The sequence below is a fragment of the Erinaceus europaeus genome, chromosome 22 (genome assembly GCF_950295315.1).
Source record: "Erinaceus europaeus chromosome 22, mEriEur2.1, whole genome shotgun sequence".
Classification (NCBI taxonomy): Eukaryota; Metazoa; Chordata; class Mammalia; order Eulipotyphla; family Erinaceidae; genus Erinaceus; species Erinaceus europaeus.
The window spans coordinates 5,672,692-5,693,227 of NC_080183.1; positions in this window are offsets into that span (position 1 = coordinate 5,672,692).

Below are 20,536 nucleotides of genomic sequence, written 5' to 3' on the forward strand. Positions count from 1 at the left end.
TTTTCTCTTATATGGGAGCTCCTCCAGTGGCTCCCAAGGGAGGCAGCACAGCAGGAGGTTTTCAGAGTTTTGCGAACTGTGGAGGCTGGCGGGGGAGGCACAGGTGGTGCTGGCCGGCCCGCCCGGTGAGGTGGGCTTGCATGCTGAATGCATTTTGCTGTAGACATCAGCCTCAGCCTCATTTGTTCTTAAGCTGACTGGTGAGACAGCGTCTTGGATTGTCCCAGTCCCAGGTTCGACCCTGTCGCTGCTTGTGCCACGGTGGTGCTCTGGCATCTTTCTCTGTTCATCTCTACATGGAATAAGTAGAATAAAAGTTTTTACAATTGTCAAAAATGATGCAACTTTTTAGCTTCAGAAACAGAGGGGACAGTTATGGGGAGTTTGCATTGGAGGCCCCATGATTCCCCAGCAGGAACTAGAGACAGACCCCCCCTTCTCCCCCTCCAGTGATCCTGCTTTGAATCTGGGAGAGAGAAGAGCAGACAGGGAACAGTGAACAGATGCTGGGGGCAAGAGCCCTGTGATGTGACACCGGAAGAGCAGATCATTTCCACTTCACTGGAATTTTCTTTCTTTTTTTTTTTTTAATGAGATACAAAGAGACCAGAGGTTAAAAAAAAAGGGTTGGGGGGAGGCAGGAATAGATAGCAGATGGTTATACGAGACTCTCAGGCTTAGGGCTCCTGGGACCTCAGAGCCACTGTGCTGTCTCCTCAGCCCTTCTCACCCCCCAGCGCACTGGTCAGTTCCGGCTTATCATGTGCAAGGAGTTGAACCAGAGCCTGCAGGCCTCAGGCTTGAAAGTTTTGCTGGGAGCCGGGTGGTCGCACAGCACGTTAAGTGCACGTGGCACCAAGTACAAAGACCAGTGTCAGGATCCTGGTTCGAGCCCCCGGCCCCCCACCCGCAGAGGGGTCACTTCACAGGCAATGAAGCAGGTCTGCGGGTGTCTTTCCCCCCCACCCCACCCCCGGTCTTCCCTTCCTCTCTCCATTTTTCTCTGTCCTATCCAACAATAATAACAGTAGTGGCAACAATAACAACAAAATGGGGAAAATGGCCTCCAGGAGCAGTGGATTCATAGTGCAGGCACTGAACACCAGCGATAACACTGGAGGCCAAGACAAAAATGACTTTTGCTATGTTAACCACCCAAATCATTTTTTATTATCTTTATTAGATAGACACAGCCAGAAATCAAGAGGTAAGAGAGGGGGAGAGAGAGAAAGAGACCTGCGAGGAGGGCTGGTCAGTGGCACAATAGGTTAAGCACACATAGTACAAAATGCGGGTACCCACGCAAGGATCCTGGTTCAAGCCTCTGGCTCCCCACCTGCAGGGAAGTTGTTTCACAAGAGGTGTCTCTCTATCTCCCCCTTCTCTCAATTTCTCTCTGTCCTATCCAATTTTTTTATAAGATTTTATTTATTTATTCATGAGAAGTGATAGGAGAAAGAACCAGACATCACTCTGGTACATGTGCTGCCAGGGATTGAATTTAGGATCTCATGCTTGAGAGTCCAATGCCTTATCCACTGTGCCACCTCCCGGACCACTTGTCCTATCCAATAAAAAAGAAAAGGTAACCTGGGGGTCAGGCGGTAGCACAGTGGGTTAAGTGCACATGGCGTCAAGCGCAAGGACCGGTGTAAGGGTACCGGTTCGAGCCCCAGGCTCCCCACCTGCAGGGGAGTCACTTCACAGGCAGTAAAGCAGGTCTGCAGGTGTCTTTCTCTCCTCCTCTCTGTCTTCCTCTTCTCTCTCCATTTCTCTGTCCTATCTAACGATGACAACAAAAATAAAACAAGGGCAACAGAAGGGGAAAAAATTAATAATAAAAGAGGGAGTTGGACGGTAGCACAGCAGGTTAAGCGCAGGTGGTGCAAAATGCCAATGACCTGCACAAGGATCCCAGTTCAAGCCCCAGCCTCCCACTGCATGGGGAGTCGTTTCACAAGTGTGAAGCAGGTCTGCAGGCGTCTTTTTCTCCCCCTCTGTCTTCCCTTCCTCTCCATTTTTCTCTGTCCTATTCAACAACGATGACATCAATAACATCAACAATAATTACAACAATAAAACAACAAGGGTAACAAAAGGGAATAAATTTTTTTTAAATTTTTTGGGAGTCGGGCAGTAGCGCAGCATTTTAAGCGCAGGTGGCACCAAGCGCAAAGACCGGCGTGAAGATCCCGGTTCGAGCCCCTGGCTCCCCACCTACAGGGGAGTCGCTTCACAGGCGGTGAAGCAGGTCTGCAGGTGTCTGTCTTTCTCTCCCCTTCTCTGTCTTCCCCTCCTCTCTCCATTTCTCTCTGTCCTATCTAACAACGATGGCATCAATAGCAACAATTTAAAAAAAAAAGAAAAGATTTAAAAAAAATTTTTTTTTAAATAAAGAGACTCATGCCTGAGGCTTCAAAGTCCCAGGTTCAATTTCCCGCACCACCGTCAAGCAGAGCTGAGTAGAAAGAGGGCTGGTTTAAAAAAAAAAAAAAAAAAAGATACCTGCAACACTGCTTCATTTGCAAAGCTTTTCCCCTGCAGGTGGGGACCCGGGGCTCAGACTGGGAGCATTGTAATGCTCAAACCCCACCCCCATTTTTTTAAATCAAAAAATGGTAACTAAGTCAGAAATACAGTTTACCTGGCTAGTGCGCTGCTTTGCCATGTCTGTGGTCCAGGTTCAAGCCTAGCCCCCACATTACTAGAGGGAGTTTCAGTGCAGTGTTTTTTTGTTTTTAAGATTTTATTTATTCACGAAGATAGAACCAGACATCACTCTGGTACATGTGCTGCCAGGGATTGAACTCAGGACCTCATGCTCGAGAGTCCACGCTTTATCTACTGCGCCACTGCCCGGACCACAATGCTGTGATTTCTTTATCTGCAAAAGTCATCCTCGAGTGGCCAAGCCTCTGTGACAACCCAGAACAAGCCATCAGCACCTGCATATCTGCCCGGCCCCTCGCTCTTCTTCAGGAAGAAGCCTCCTCCCTCCTTCAGGCTCAGCACTTGACCTTCCTGCAGATACAGTGGAGCAAAGGTGTGTCTGTAATCTGCTCCCTTATATTCAGACAAACAGCATTCAGACTCCTGTGACAGAAAGTGGTTTGCCGTGAACGTCCACTCTTCACTGCAGGCACAAATGCCCAGCTCTCCTTTGCCTGCTTATCCTGAGCGGCGTCTGCATTTTAATCTGTTACTGATGGCGAAGACCAGCATTCACATGCGTGAATTTGCTTTTTGTGGTGACGTAACACTGCCGTATCTGCAGTCCAAGTGGGATGCCTCATCCGCTGCTGAGGGGCCTCCTGACAGTCTTCATTGTGGGACATGGGCTTGTATTCTGCATGCACTGAATTTTTGAGAATGGTTTAGATTACTTGAAGACCACTGGAGACACAGTAAAGTTAATGTTTTTTTTCTTTTTTTTAAACTAGATTTTTTAAAATTATTCCTTTTTGTTGCCCTTTTTATTGTTGTTATAATTATTGTTGTTATCATCATTGTTGGATAGGACAGAGATAAATGGAGAGAGATGGGGAAGACGGGGAGAGAAAGAGAGACACCTGCAGACCTGCAGGTGGGGAGCCGGGGGCTTGAACCGGGATCCTTATGCCGGTCCTTGCGCTTTGTGCTACCTGCGCTTAACCCACTGCGCTACCGCCTGACTCCCGTGTTTTTTTCTTTATCTCGTCCCCTGGGCCTTTCAGAAAGAAGATGAAGGACCTGGCAAGATGGTGCCGCTGGTTTTATTTGCCTGAAGAGTGTTGTCCTAATCCTGAAATGAGGCTAATACTCTCGATCTTGTCCAGATCAGGCAAATCACAGACACCAAGACAGCATTACTTAATACCTTGTCCCTCTTACAGGCAGGCCCTGTGGTTTGGGGTTTTTTGTTTGTTTTAAATGCAGCACTGCTCAACTCTGGCTTTGGTGTTGGGGGTTGAACTTGTGGCCTTTGGTGCTTCAGGCATGAAAGTTCTCTGTGCATGACCATTATGCTGTCTCCCCAGCCCTTTCCTCACTTAAGTTCAGGAAGTGATTGCTCAGGGAAGGAAGGGAGAGTATGGCGTATTGCTTTTTATGTCCTAGCTATGCCTTGTCTAGGTCTGAATGTCCCTGGGACTAGGACCTGTTGTCCTTACCTCCTAAGGAGCACTGATCTTTTGTTTGCCACTTAAAGGGCAGAACCCAGTAGAGGTGATGGTTAGTGTGTGCTGTGGTGGCTTCCCAGTGGAGAGAACCCGGGCCTCTGGGGCAGCATACATAGGGGCCAGGGTTCGTTTGGGGAAGTAAGTTGTAGAGGAGGAAGCCAGCCCGGTAGCATGCTTGAGGAAGCAGAAGTGGACATTGTAAAGAGAATTCTGTGCAGACTCAAAGTGAGCCCCACTGTGTGGGCCACTGAGTGTGCTCCTAACTTCATTCTGAAGCAGGGTCTGAAGATTCGCGCTTCACCTAGATGTCAGAGGCAAGGGGAATGCTTTTGACCCATGCACCCAGTTTCCTGACCTGAGACAAGGAAATTGCTAGTGTCCAGCCTTGGTCTCTAAGCCTGTGCTACCACCTTCCTGGCTCCTGACCCTCACAGGGCAGGAATCTCGTGAGCCTGGCGTAGAAACACAGCATAGGAGGTGGTGTGCCCTCCCAGTCTCTAGTCTGTGCCTGTGTCTCCTTCCCACGAGGCTTGGCTGTCCCAAGGGTCTTTGTCACCACTGACCTCGCAGCCTCTGCTGCTTCTGACACCTGCTAGAAAACATCATTCGCAGAGTTTCTTGGTCCTTTCTGTTCTGCATCCCAAGTACCTGGAATGGTGCCAATGATGAAGGTTTTTATTATTATTATTATTATTTGTTCTGCCTCCAGGGTTATTGCTGGGGCTCGGTGCCTGCACTGTGAGTCCACTGCTCCTGGTGGCCATCTTTTCCACTTGTCACTGTGACGGTGATGGAGTTGGGGCACAGACATCCCAGCAATGTGAGGCAGCTTAGCAGCTTCTATCAGCGCTATTCCAGAGGTTCCCCCAGAGCCATCCCTATTCCTGAACCCAGGAAGGACACTGGCAGCGGCTCAGAGACCCGTGCTGGGGCTTGTGGTCCATCCTGTTTGTTCTCCAGCAGCCCTGAAACCCTGCCTGCTGACAGACCAGGCTCCCAGGTGGCCATGAGGGCGTCCCCTTTTCTGCAGGTGTCTATCTTTCTCTCCCCCTCTCTGTCTTCCCCTCCTCTCTCCATTTCTCTCTGTCCTGTCCAACAACGACAACAACAATAATAACTACAACAATAAAAAATTTAAAAAAAACAAGGGCAACAAAAGGGAATAAATAAATAAAATAAATATTAAAAAAAAAATTTTTTTTAAAGAGTATTTAGGGCCCAGGAGGTGGTGCACACATAGCACAGTGCACAGGAACTCAGCTTCAAGCCCCTGGTCTCCACCTATAGGAGCAAAGTTTCATCAAAGGTTGACGGTGGTGTGTGGAATTGAACCTGGGACTTTGAAGACTCAGGTATCTCTCTGTCTCCCTCTCTGCCTCCTCCTCCCCTTTCAATCTCTCTCTGTCTCTAGCCAATAATAAATACTTTTTCTTAGATGTATGCATGTATGCATGCACTTTTTTTTAATGTATGCATGCATCACATGAGAGAGAGAGAAGGCAGAGTGCCACTTCCCCAGCTGCTGCTGCAGCGTTTGAATTTTAATCCCTTAAAAGAACAGCCAGGCAGTAGCAGAGCCTGTAGAGAGCATACATGTTACAGGATACCAGGATCCGGGTTCAAGCCCCTAGCCTCCACGGTATGGTGGGAGCTTCACAGGTGGTGAAGGAGTTTTCCTCCACCTCACCCTCTCCTCTCAATGTCTGTCTCTATCCAAAATTAAATATTAAGAAGGAAACATTAAAAAAAAAAAAAAAACGGGTTAAGCACACGTGGTGTGAAGCGCAAGGACCACATAGGATCCCAGTTTGAGCCCCTAGCTACCCACCTGTGGGTTGATTCACGAGTGGTGAAGCAGGTCTGCAGGTGTCTCTTCCTCTCCCCCTCTCCTCCCCCTCCTCTCTTGATTTCTCTCTGTCCTATCTGACAACAGTGACAGCAATAACAATAATAATAATAACCACAAGGGCAATAAAAGGGGAAAAATGGCCTCCAGGAGCGGTGGATTCATAGTGCAGGCACCGAGCCCCAGAAATGACCCTGGAGGCAAAAAAAAAAAAATCAGCAACCAGGGAGTCAGGTGGTAGTACAGCGGGTTAAGTGCTCGTGGCGCAAAGTGTAAGGACCAGCATAAGGATCCCGGTTCCAGTCCGAGGCGCTCACCACCTGCAGGGGAGTCGCCTCACAGGCAGTGAAGCAGGTCTGCAGGTGTCTGTCTTTCTCTCCCCTCTGTCTTCCCCTTCTCTCTCCATTTCTCTCCTAATGACAACGACATCAATAACAACAACAATAATAACGACAAGAATATTAAAAAAGGGCAACAGAGGGGAAAATAAATAAATATTTAAAAAATAGCAACATGAGAGTGAGCTGAGGACGAGTCAGGTTAGGCAGGTCATTCAGGCAGTTGCAGTAGCTGAGGGTGTGGCAGGAGGTGGTGCTGGAGTCTCAAGCGTGACGTCCTGAATTCAGTTTCCAGTATCACATGTGCCAGGTAATGTTCTGGTTCTCTTTCCTTCTCCTCTCGGATAAATACAGCTATAAAAAAATAAATGCAGCAGGGCTGGGTAGTGGTGCAACTGGTCCCCACCTGCAGGGGGAAAACTTTGCTAGTGGAGAAGCACGTCTGCAGATGTGTCTCTCTTCCTCTTTTCTTTATTTTTTTTAAATGTCTTTATTGGATAGAGACAGCCAGAAATTGAGAGGGATAGGGGTGATAGGGAGAGAGACAGAGACGCATCCCTGCTTAACCACTCACAAAGCTTTCCCCTTGCAGGTGGGGACTGGGGGCATGAACCTGGGTCCTTGCACATTGTAACGTGCACTCAACCGGGTGCGCCACCACCAGGCCCCCCCTTCCCCTCTTATCTCCTCCCAACTTACTGCCTGTCTAATAGAGATAATAATAAAAATAATAAGTGGGGACTGGGCAGTAGTGCAATGGGTTAAGTGCACATGGCACAAATGCAAGGACCGGCATAAGGATCCCAGTTCGAGCCCACAGCTCCCCAGGGTCGCTTCACAAGTAGTGAGGCAGGTCTGCAGGTGTCTATCTTTCCCTCCCCCTCTTTGTCATTTCTCTCTGTCCTATCCAACAATGACAATAGTAATAACAACAATAAGGGCAACAAAAAGGAAAAGATAGCCTCCAGGAGCAGTGGATTCATAGCACAGGCACTGAGCCCCAACAATAACCCTGGAGGCAAAAAATAATAATAATAAGTAAGTAAATGCAGTAAATACATTCATGCCTAAGGTTCTGACATCCCAAATTTCAATCCCTAGCACCATTATAAGCCAGAGCTGAGCCAGGCTCTGATACATAAATAATTAGAAAACAGCTGTGGTCTGGAAGGTGGTGCAGTGGATAAAGCTCTCAAGCATGAGGTCCTGAGTTTAATCCCTAGCAGCACATGTACCAGAGTGGTATCTGGTTCTTCCTCCTTTCTAATAAATAAACAAAGAAATGAAAATGTAACTCAGTGGTCCAAGAGGTGTGCAGTGGATAAAACACTGGACTCCCAAGCATGAGGTACTGAGTTTGATTCCCAGCAGCACGTGTACCAGAATGATGCCTGGTTCTTTTTCCTATCCCTCTCAAAAAAAAAAAAAAGAGGGAGTCAGGTGGTAGCGCAGCAGGTTAAGTGCACGTGGTGTGAAGCACAAGGACTGGCATAAGGATCCCGGTTTGAGACCCTGGCTTCCCACCTGCAGGGGAGTTGCTTCATAGGCGGTGAAGCAGGTCTGCAGATGTCTGTCTTTCTCTCCCTCCTTGTCTTCCCCTCCTCTCTCCATTTCTCTCTGTCCTAACGACAGTGACATCAATAACAACAATAATAACTACAACAATAAAAAAGGGCAACAAAAGGGAATATAAATATTTTTAAAATGGGGGTCAGGCAGTGGCACAGTGGGTTAAGCGCACGTGACGCAAAGCACAAGGACTGGCCTAAGGATCGCAGTTCGAGCCCCCAGCTCCCCACCTGCAGGTAGTCGCTTCATAAGCAGTGAAGCAGGTCTGCAGGTGTCTTTCTCCCTCTTTCTCTGTCTTCCCCTCCTCTCTCCATTTCTCTCTGTCCTATCCAACAACAAACAACATCAACAACAATAACTACAACAACAAGGGCAACAAAAGGGAAAAAAAGAAAGGCTTCTAGGATCAGTGGATTTATGGTGCAGACACTGAGCCCCAGCAATAACCCTGGAGGCAAAAAAAAAGAAAGAAAGAAAGAAAGAAAGAAAGAAAGAAAGAAAGAAAGAAAGAAAGAAAGAAATTAATTGGGGGCTAGGTAGTATTGCAGCAGATTAAACGCACATAGTGCCAAGCACTGGACCGACATAAGGATCCCAGTTCGAGCCTCTAGCTCCCTACCTGCAGGGGGTTTGCTTCACAGGCATTGAAGCAGATCTTCAGTTGTCTTATCTTTCTCTCCCCCTCTCTGTCTTCCCATCCTCTCTCGATTTCTTTCTGTCCTATTCAACAACGACAGCAATGGCAACCACAACAAGGGTAACAAAAATGGAGGAAATGGCCTCCAGGAGCAGTGGATTCATTGTGCTGGCACCGAGCCCCAGTGATAACGCTGGAGGCAGAAAAAAAATATATATATATATTTACTTTTATTTTCAGCTATTATATTATTTACTATATAGTACATTTATATTTGTATACTATATATTTTTTTTAATTTTATTTTCAGCTACTATATATAGTAGCTGAAGAGCTGGGTGGTGGGTGGCACACTGGTTAAAGCCGCATAGTCACATAGTACTGTGTGGAAGGACCTGGGCTCGAGCCCCTGCTCTCCACCTGTAGTGGGGACGCTTCACATACTCTATTCCCTCATCTGTCTCAGTTTCTGTCCTATCAAGGAAAAAAGATGGCCATTGGGAGCAATGGATTTGAAGAACCTTAGCAGTAACTACGGTGTAAAAAAAAGGCCAAATTTGGGTCAGCCCCACCAAGCAGCATCTCTAGTTCATGGAGGGCTAGAGACAGGAAGGCTTCTGGGGGTCACAGGGTGTGACCAGCCACTTCCACACTTTCGGTTGCTGTGGACATTGGCTTGGGTGATTCTGGTTTGGTTTGTTCTGTGTGTTGGGTGTGGATTCTCTCTCCAGCCCCCTAGATAGTCAGCTAGCTGTGTGGAACAGCTTAGGAGTGGGCTGACTGGCCCCTCACAGGGCGTCATTGACTAAGAGACAACCCATGAGCTCCTCTCCCAGCCTGTGTCTTTTTGCAATTTCCTGCTCCACTACATGCCACCCACTTTCCCACCTCTAAGTGTTATTTTAATCCAGCGTTCTAGAACTTCTCCCTCAAACAGGAGGGCTGTCTGCAGCTGCTCATGAAAGCTCTGTTCAGATCATGTGGGGCCCCTCCAGTGCCAGGACACAGACCCAGGGCCAGCAGTCGGGCAGTGCTCTGGTGGAGGCTGTGTTTTCCTGATTTCTTTCTTTTTTTTTTTTTGGTATATATTTTTTATTTTAATGCTTTATTTATTTATTATTGTATAGAGACAGAGAGAAATTGAGAGGGAAAGATAGAGAGGGAGAAAGACAGAGAGACACCTGCAGCCCTGCTTCACCTCTCGTGAAGCTTTCTCCCTGTAGGTAGGGACCAGGGTCTTAAACCTGGATCCTAGCTCACTGTGATGTGTGCGCTTAACCAAGTGTGCCACCGCCTGGCCCCCCATTTTCCTGATTTCTAACTGTTGCGCACTCTAATGATGCCAACTGCCCAGGGGCCCTTCAGCGACTCAAGGCTCACGGACTTGAACGATTCACAGTTGTGCCTCCCTCTTGGGATTTGTTGTGTGAGCTAAATTGCTCTCTTTTTCAGCTTTCTTCTGGGTAAAATGAAGGCTTTACCACTGGGCAGAGTACATAGCATAGTGATTCTGCAAAAGACCTTTCATGCCTGAGGCTCCAAGATCCCAGGTTCCATCTCCCTTCACTGTCCTAAGCCAGAACTGAGCAGTGCTCTGAAAAAAAGGAAGGTAATAGGCCGGGTGGTGGTGCACCTGGTTAAGCACACATAGTACTAAGCACAAGGACCAGCTCACGGAATCAGGTTTGAGCCCCCGCTCCCCACCTGCAGTGGGGACGCTTCACAAGCAGTAAAGCAGGTCAACAGGTGTCTATCTTTCTCCCTCTATATTTCCCCCTCCCCTCTTAATTTCTCTATCCTGTCGAATAAAATGGTGGTGGGGTGGCCATCAGAAGTAGTGGCTTCATAGTGCCAACATTGAGCCCCAGTGATAACCTTGGAGGCAAAAAAAAAAAGAAAGAAAAGTAATTAAAAGTAAAATTAAGTTAAAAGGCTTTACCAGCATGCATATTGGATAAGGAGCTTGTCTCTACCTCAGGTTCTTAGGAGGGTGCTTGACAGGCTCTGCGCTGGCCTCTGGGATGCCAGGTAAACGAGGAACCATTTCCTCTTGAAGCTGGATCTTTGAGGGGAGACACCATCCCAAACCCAAGTGTGGCTGTCAGTGCTGTGTGCAGAGGTGGTGCTGGGGCGGCCAGGGACAGTGGCAAACTGTCAGGGTGCAGCTCAAACAATGCTCCTCTGTGTGCTCAAGGGAGCTGTGGGCCACACCTCCTCAGGGAGTGCCCTGGCAGGCCTCTCTCTGGTTTGTGCTGCTGTGGCCAGGCAGAGCCCACTCCCCCCTGGGCAGCCAGGTGCTGGCACCCCGAGAGGAAGCATCCTGGCAGGGCCACCTGACGCTGTTCCCCTATTCCTTCCGGAGTGAGCTCCGCACTGATTTGCCTGTCTGTCCCAGCAGCTGCCAGCTGGCATGGGTAGGTGTGAGTGCTTCCTCAAAGGCACGATCTGCAGTAGGAGGGAGCGCAGTCATGTTGGCTGATGTGGCATCAGGAGGCGCACAGTGCCAGCCCCAGCAGCCGAGTCTCCAGCCCAAGTGCAGCTGGCATCACATGTCGCCAGCGCTGCTGCTGCTGCTGCCCTGGACCCTGCACTCGTGTCCTCAAGTCAGTGTCCACCCAGCTGTCACCTGCGGCCACCATCCCGGGGCTTTGCACTGCCCCAGCCAGCCTGGGCTGCCCTCTGCTGCCCCAGAGCTCGAGTCCTTGGGCCTCCGACACATTCTCTGCCCTGGAGAATCCCTGCAAGCTTATTGTTTGGACCCTCAAGCTTCAACTCAGCCGGCCCGTAGTAGACAGGGTTGCTGATACCTAGAATAACAAGGCCATGTGTCCTGTTTCCTGACAGTTTAAAGCAGTGAAGCAGGTCTTCAGGTGTTTCTCCCCATTTTTAGCCTCCAGGGTGATTGCCAGCACTATGAGTGCACTGCTTCTGATAGCCATTTTTTCCCCCATTTTATTGGATAGGACAGAGAACTTGAGAGAGGAGAGGGAGACAGAAGAAAGACACTTGCAGACCTGCTTTGCCTTTGTGAAACTTCCTGCCTGCAGGTGGGGTACAGGGGGATTGAACCCAGATCCTTGTACGGGTCTTTGTGCTTAGTGCTATGTGCGCTTAGCCAGGTGTGCCACCACCTGCTTACCCCCCACACGGACACAATGCCCCTCTGTCCTATCCAGTAAAATAGAAAAAATAGCTGTTAGGAGCAGTGGATTCCTTATGCAGGCACTGAGCCCCAGCGATAACCCTGGCGGTCATTAATAAATAAATAAAGAGTTATAAACTAAAGTCAGAAAGCTTGCTCACCTGGTAGGGCACATGTTTAGCCATTCACACATCTCTGCTTCATACCCTGGTGAAACAGGCCACAGAACACCAGGCAGAAGTCCAGTGCTAAGCCCTCTGTCTCTCCTGCCTGCCTGCTTACTTGCCTGCCTGCCTGCCTGCCTGCTTGCCCCACCCAATGAAAAAGTAAACTGGTTCTGGAGCAGTGAAATCAAACCTGTGTGAGACCACAGGTCAGGACAAAAAAAATGACTGGACCCAGACAGTGGCACACCTGGTTTAGTGCACATTACCACACACAGGTTCAAGCTCTCGGTCCCCACCTGTAGGGGAAGCTTTACCAGTGGTGAAGCAAAGCTGCAGTCTTTCGTCACTTTTTTCTTTTTCTTTTTTTTTTTTTTGCCTCCAGCGTTATCACTATAGCTAGCAGTATAGAATCCACTGCTCCTGGGGCCTGTTATTTCCATTTTACTGGCTAGGACAGAGAGAAGTTGAGAGAAAAGGGGAAGATAAAGGGGGAGAGAAGGATACACACCTGTAAACCTGCTTCACCGTTTGTGAAGCAACCCCTTTACAGGTGGGGAGCCGGAGGCTTGAACCGGGATCCTTGTGCAAGTCCTTGCGCTTCAAAAAAAATATTTTTTTGCCTTTAGGGTTATCACTGGGACTCAGTGCCTGCACTACGAATCCACTGCTTCTGGAAGTCATCTTTTTCCACTGTTGCTATTGTTGTTGGATAGGACAGAGAGAAATTGAGAGAAGGGGGAGAGAGACATATATGCAGACCTGCTTCACTGCTTGCGAAGCAACCCCCCTGCAGGTGGGGAATCAGGGGCCCAAACTGGGATCCTTGTGCTTTGGTCCTTACACTTTGCACTATGTGTGCTTAACCCGCTGCACTACTGCCCGACTCCCCCAGTAAATGTTTTCTAATGACCAGTTTAGACTTTAATTTAAAAAAAATTGGGAGGAGGGGCCAAGGGTAGATAGCATAATGGTTATGCAAAGAGACTTTCTTGCCCAAGGCTCCAAAATCCAGGTTCAATCTCTTGCACCACCATAAGCCAGAGCTGAGCAGTGCTCTGGGGAAAAAAAATGGCATGGGGGCAGGCAGTGGTGCACCTGATTAAGTGTACCCATGCACAAGGACCCAGCTTGAATCCCCCGGTCCTCACCTGCAGGGAGAAAGCTTCACAAGTGGTAAAGCAGTGTCTCTCTTTGTTTCTCCTCTGTCTTCCCCTTCCCTCAACTTCCCTCTACTCAATAAATTTTTTTATTTTTTTATTATTCTATTTATTGGATATAGACAGCCAGAAGTTGAAAGAATAGAGGGAGATAGAGACACCTGCAAACCTGTTTCACCACTCCTAAAGGTTTCCCTCTGCAGGTAGGGACCAGGGGCTTGAACCTGGATCATTGCGCATTGTAACGTGCACTCAACCAGGTGCGTTACCACCTGCCCCCATAAATGTTTTTTAATTTTTATTTATAAAATGGGCAATAAATGGGAGTCGGGCGGTAGTGCAGCAGGTTAAGCACACGTGGTGCAAAGCAAAAGGACTGGCGAAAGGATTCTGGTTCAAGCCCTCAGCTCCTGCAGGGGAGTCGCTTCATAAGCAGTGAAGCAGGTCTGCAGGTATCTTTCTCTCCCCCTGTCTTCCCCTCCTCTCTCCATTTCTCTCTGTCCTATCCAATAACAGTGACATCAAGAACAACAATAACTACAACAATAAAACAACAAGGGCAGCAAAAGGGAAAAATAAATAATCAAAAAAATGGACAATAAATACGTTGTTTTTTTTTTTTGCCTCCAGGGTTATTGCTGGGGCTCAGTGCCTACACCATGAATGCACCGCTCCTGGAGGCCATTTTTTCCCCTTTTGTTGCCCTTGTTGTTGTAGCCTTATTGTGGTTCTTATTGTTATTGTTGATGTCGTTAGTTGCTGGATAGGACAGAGAGAAATGGAGAGAGGAGGGGAAGACAGAGAAGGGGAGAGAAAGATAGACACCTGCAGACCTGCTTCACCGCCTGAGAAGCGACTCCCCTGCAGGTGGGGAGCCGGGGCCTCGAACCGGGATCCTTATGCTGGTCCTTCTGCTTTGCGCCACGTGCACTTAACCCGCTGCGCTACCGCCCGACCCTCAATAAATAAGTTTTAAAGAGGTTCACAAGATTATACCATTACAAGGTCATAGTTTCACATCCACCACCAGAACTCTGTGTCCCCCTCATAGCCACCATATCTTTTTTTCTTTTATTTTTCATTATCTATTGAGAGGATCTAGAGGCAGAAACTGAAGGGGAAATTAAAGAGACACACAGGAAGTACCTGCTTCACCACCAGTAAAGCTTCCCCTCAGGTGGGGCTTGAACCCAGGTCCTTAACACATGGTAATGTGTGCCCTGAACCAGGTGTATCACTACCTAGCCTTTTTCATTTTTTTTAAGTCTACTCTCTTGAAAATTTTTTTATTCTTTTATTTGTCTTTATTTTTTAAATAGAGACAGAAACTGAGAGGGAATGGGAAAGAGAGATCGATTCAGCACTGCTTCACTACTCAAAAAGCTTATACCCTATAGGTGGGGATCTGGGCCTTGAACTCTGGTCCTTGTGCATTGTAAGATGTGCACTCAACCAGGTGTGTCACCACCCAGGCCCCATCCCCTCTTTTTTTTTTAACTTTATTTATTTATTATAATGTTTATTTACTTACTCCCTTTTGTTGCCCTTGTTTTAGTTTTTATTGTTGATGTCATCATTGTTGGACAGGACAGAGAGGAATGGAGAGAGGAGGGGAAGGCAGATGGGGAGAGAAAGACAGACACCTGCAGACCTGCTTCACAGCTTGTGAAGCGACCCCCTTGCAGGTGGGTCGCTTCACAAGCCGGGGTCTTGAACTGGGATCCTTAACGCCAGTCTTTGCGCTTTGCACCATGTGTGCTTAACCCGCTGCACTACAGCCCAACCCCATTTCTCTCTGTCCTATCTAACAATGATGACATCAATAATAACTACAACAACAATTACAAAACAAGGGCAACAAAAGGGAAAATGAAAAAAAAAAAAACATGTAACAGGCAAATAACTGTGGAAAGCTTAAGAATTGGGGGTCGTGGTCCAGGAGGTGGCATAGTGCATAAACCATTGGACTCTGAAGCATGAGGTCCTGAGTTCAATCCCTGGCAGCACATGTATAAGAGTGATGTCTGGTGGTCCGGGAGGTGGCGCAGTGGCTAAGGCACTAGACTCTCAAGCATGAGGTCCTGAGTTCGATCCCTGGCAGCACATGTACCAGAGTGATGACTGGTTCTTTCTCTCTCCTCCTTTCTCATGAATAAATAAATTCTTTTAAAAAAAAAAAAGAAACTTAATTTCTAAAAAAAAAAAGTGAAAAAAAAATAGTGATGTCTGATTCTTTTTCTCTCTCCTGTCTGTCTCATGAATAAATAAATAATTTATAAATAAATTTGGGGGGGTCGGGCGGTGGCGCAATGGGTTGAGCGCACGTGGCGCGAAGCTCAAGGATCAGCATGAGTATCCCGGTTCGAGCCCTCGGCTCCCAGCCTGCAGGGGAGTCGCTTCACGGGCGGTGAAGCAGGTCTGCAGGTGTCTGTCTTTCTCTCCTCCTCTCTGTCTTCCCCTCCTCTCTCCATTTCTCTCTGTCCTATCCAACAATGAACAACATCAATGATGGCAATAATAGTAACCACAACGAGGCTACAACAACAAGGGCAACAAAGTGGGGAAAAGATGGCCTCCAGGAGCGGTGGATTCATGGTGCAGGCACCGAGCCCAGCAATGACCCTGGAGGGAAAAAAAAAAAAAAAAGAATTGGGGGTTGAGACCTGGGGTCCTTTTTAAAAATTTTTTTAAAAATATTATTTATTCCCTTTTGCCCTTGTTTCTTTTTATTGTTATAGTTACTTTTAAAAAAAATTTTATTTATTCCCCTTTTGTTGCCCTTGTTGTTTTGTTGTTATTATTGTTATTGATGTCGTTGTTGGATAGGACAGAGAGAAAATGGAGAGAGGAGGGTCCTTGCGTTTTGCGCCACCTGCACTTAATCCACTGCACTACCACCCAACTCCGTTACAGTTACTGTTGTCGTTGTCGTTGGATAGGACAGAGAAATGGAGAGAGGAGGGGAAGACAGGGAAAGAAAGATAAGACACCAGCAGACCTGCTTCACTGCCTGTGAAGTGACTCCCCTGCAGGTGGGGAGCTGGGAGCTCGAACCGGGATCCTTATGCTGGTCCTTGCGCTTTGTGCCACCTGTGCTTAACCAGTTTAATCCACTGAGCTACTGCCCGACTCCCCTTTTTATCCCAGAAGAACCTCTGGGTAGTCAGGGAAGTCGCTCTGGAGAGTGTGTGAGCCCTGGGTCACCCTGGGCTGTAGGTAAGCAGAGAAAAGCTTTGAGAGCAGAAGGAGCCCCGATTTTCCTTAGTGTCGCCAGTGGAAACCACCCCGTGTCTGGTCTTGCAGTGCATGTTGATGGGGAGAGTGAGTGTGGCTCCAAGCCACGCTCTTTCTGCAAGTCACTGCTCTCTGTTGCAGCTAGATAGACCTGCAGGCCCCAGTCAGGTCCCCACTGCCAAGGTAGGAGGGGTTCTGACTGGGGGAGGGAGTGGGAGTGGGAGGCTTCCTGCATGGTAGGCTGGAGTGGTCCTGGGCCTCCCAGACGTGTCATCCTCCAGCCACAGCTGTCCTGTGAGCTCTAGGCTCAGAAACAGGTTTGGTTTCAGAAGCAGGAGAGTGACTGCTGGCAGACACAGGTCCATCAGAAACATGAGGCGCTGGCAGCAGGCCTCCCGGTCTTCGGGTTAATTATTTAAGTTGAGCCTTAAATTTTGATAAGCCTCCAAGAAGAGGGTGAAAGTGACTTCACTCCTCCATGTCTTTCTATCCATTAACAAGTAGGAGAAACAGCATCATTCTGACACGTAGGATGCCAGGGATTGAACTCAGGATCTCATGTTTCCAAGTTAAGTGCCCTACTCACTGCCCAACACTTCTCAGTGTCTTGAGCAAAGCAAGACCAGTCGCACGGAGACACGGAGAGAAAGGTGGGCAGAGCCCAGGCACTGGCTGGGTCCCCACAGAGCGTGTAGTCACTGTGGGAGCCAGGGAGGTTTTTGTTTGTTATTATAGCCACCAGCGTTATCCCAGGGGCTCTGTGCCTGCACAGCTATGAACCTACCAATCCCTGCAGCCATATTTTATCTTTTCTCTTCCTTTCTCTTTAATTAGAGACACTAAGTGAAAGGGAAAGGGGTGACAGGAAGAGAGAAAGACACCTGCAGGACTGTTCCACTGATTGTGAAGTTTCCATTCAGGTGGGAACCAGGGGCTTGAGTCCAGGTCCTTGTATGTAATAAGTGGCACGCACTCTACTGGGTGTGCCACCTCCTGGCCCCTGGGGACAAGGCGTTTGTCATCCAGCTCTTATGACGAAGCTCAAATCTCCAACTCGGTAAAAACCATGGGGCCAAGAGGGTGACTCCTTGCCAGTCAGGAGCCCTTTCCATTTGTTACTTGTGCACACGTGACTCAGGTAGAAATGCACAACAAGGGTCCTTGCAGGCAACTGCCAATGGGTCAGCTACCGCCGAGAGAAGCGTATTCCTTCCACACACGGAAATTTAAAATGCTCTAAAACATCAGAGCAGCGAAAGCAAAGGACAAAGAACCAGCCGACCTTGAGTCAATTCTCTCTCAGCCTGTGTCTCCTCGGGGGAGAATAGTGAGTGGATCATAGGAGCCAGGGACGTGGTGGTGGTGAGGTTCTCAAGCTGCCTCACTGTCTTCCAGGAACTGTAGCACATTAGAGATATTATTATTAGTTGTTGTTGTTAAAAAGTGGGCCTGTGGGAGTCGGGCGGTAGCACAGCGGGTTAAGCGCAGGTGGTGCAAAGCTCAGGGACCGGTGAAAGAATCCTGGTTCAAGCCTGTGGCCCCCACATCCAGGGGAAAAGCTTCACAGCGACGTCTGCCTCTCTTCTTTTCCTCCCATTTTAATTATAAAAAAAACTTGGTGGGGCTGGGTGGTGACACACCTGGTTGAGCACACATGTCAAAATGCATAGGGACCTGGGTTCAAGCCCCTAGACCCCACCTGCATGGGAAAAGTTTTGTCAGTGGTGAAGCAGAGCTGCAGGTGTCTGTCTGTCTGTCTCTCTCTCTCTCTCTCTCTCTCTTTCTCTTTCACCCCCTTCCCTCTCAATTTCTGGATATCTCTATCCAATAAATAAAGATTTAAAAAATTAAAAATAAAATAACCTGGTTAAGCACACACATTACAGTGTTCAAGCCCCTGGTCCCCACTTGCTGGGGAAAGCTTCACAAGTGGTAAAGCAGGGCTGCAGGTATCTCTCTGTTTCTTTATCCCCTCCTCCCTTCTCAATTTCTGCCTCTATCCAATAATAAATAAAATTTTTTTAAAAAAAAGAAAAGAACACACACACACGAACCTATTAGAATGACTGGAGTCACTGTAGGCTAAATAGGTATAAGGTTGTCCTCCCGGGTGGAATTCCTGAAGGCAGAGTGACCTCAAGCAGGAGTTGGGCATGCAGTTTCACTCATCTTTATTATTATTATTTTTGGTCATTTATGAACTTTCTTTGCCTTTTTATTTTAAATATTTTTCTTTTTTAATATGTTTAATTATCTATTTATTTATTGGATAGAGAAAGCCAGAAATTGAGAGGAAAGGGGATGGTAGAGAGAGAGACAGACAGACAGACAGACACCTGCAACACTGCTTGACCACTTGTGAAGCTTTACCCCTACAGGTGGGAACTAGGGGCTTGAACCTGGGTCCTCACGCATTGTAACGTGCACTCAACCAGGTGTGCTACCACCCGTCTCCCAATATTTTTTCTTTATTGGAGGGATTAATGGGTTACAGTCGACAGTAAAATACGGTAGTGTGGGGGATCAGGCAGTAGCGCAGCGGGTTAAGCGCAGGTGGCGCAAAGCACAAGGACCAGCGTAAGAATCCTGGTTTGAGCCCCGGCTCCCCACCTACAGGGGAGTCACTTAACAAGCAGTGAAGCAAGTCTGCAGGTGTCTATCTTTCTCTTCCCCTCTGTCTTCCCTTCCTCTCTCCATTTCTCTCTGTCCTATCCAACAACGACATCAACAACAATAATAATAACCACAACAACGATAAAACAATGACAACAAAAGAGGGGATAAAAAAAGCCTACAGGAGCAGTGGATTCATGGTGTAGGCACCTAGCCCCAGCAACAACCCTGGAGGCAAAAAAAAATACATATATATATATATAGTAGTGTGTGCATGTATAACATTTACTAGTTTTATGCATAACAATTCAACCCCTTCTAGGTTCTCTGCCGTCATGTTCCAGGACCTGAGCCCCTCCCCCCCCCCAGTCTTTTACTTTGGTGCAATACACTAGCTACACTAGCTCCTGTCCTTTTTTTTAACATAATTTTTTTTAATATTTATTTTTATTTATTCAATTTTACTGCCCTCGTTTTATTATTGTAGTTATTAATATTGTTGTCATTGTTGGACAGGACATAGAGAAATGGAGAGATGAGGGGAAGACAGAGAGGGGCAGAGAAAGATAGACACCTGCAGACCTGCTTCAACGCCTGTGACGCAAACCCTCTGCAGCTGGGGAGGCGGGGGCTCGAACCGGGATTCTTACGCCGGTCCCTGCGCTTTGTGCCACATGCACTTAACCCGCTGCGGTACCGCCCGACTCCCCAGCACTACATCTTTCATCTTCAACTTTCTCCCTGCAGGTGGAGGCCAGAGGCTTGAACCTGCATCCTAGCACCCTGTCACGTGTGTGCTCAACCCCGGGCACCACTGACCAGCAAACAAGCAGGTTCCTTGGCCATAGAGCCTTTTAACTTGAACACTTTGTGTGCATAGCAGCACATGCTCCTCCCTTGGGGCATTTTTAAAAAGCATTTCAAAGAACTCGCTTCTTCAGCTTATGTAAGTAATCCATGCTCACTGTAGAAAAGTTGAGAGGTGAAGTGTAATGGGAAACGAAGTGTAAAGAGGAAGTCACCTGTTACCCACCACCCACAGCTGAAGACTGTTCTGGGGTTTTTCCATACGTGTTCTGTGTGGGCTCTCAGGACAAGCTGTCTCCTGAGCTACATGCACTCTTGAGCTTTTTCTCTGAGGCTGCCGCCGGCTCCATTCCCCACAGCCTGTAGGTGGGGCCCCTGATTTTAGGGCCACCCACCCTTGGCTGCTGCTTCCCTGCAGTGCATTTCCTGCAAGCAACTGTTCAGGTGTGTGTGCGGGAGCGAGCGGGGTGGTGCGGGGTTGGGGGAATGCAATTGAAGTCCCCAGAGGCTAACCTGTCAGTGTCACAGCGGTGGGGAACATTCCCTGGCATGCAGAGGGAGACTGGGGCCACTGCTCAACCCCTTTAAGCGTCCCCACCCCTTACCAGTGCTGCAGGCAGGGTCCGAGGTGTACACCCAGCAACTCATGGACATAGCATAGAAAGGGGTGCTGCTTCTAGCCTGCCCTGGGTTGGGGTGTTTGGGCATCCCCATGCTTGACCAAGCAAGCGTAATCTTAAGGAAGACTGAAGCCACCCTGGGCTGCAGGGAAATGGGGGTTGGGTGGGGTGGAGTTTGGGAATAGTAATTAGAGGCGCCCTACTGAGGGGAGTACAGTCCAACAGCTCACCCCAGGTTTGATCCCTGTT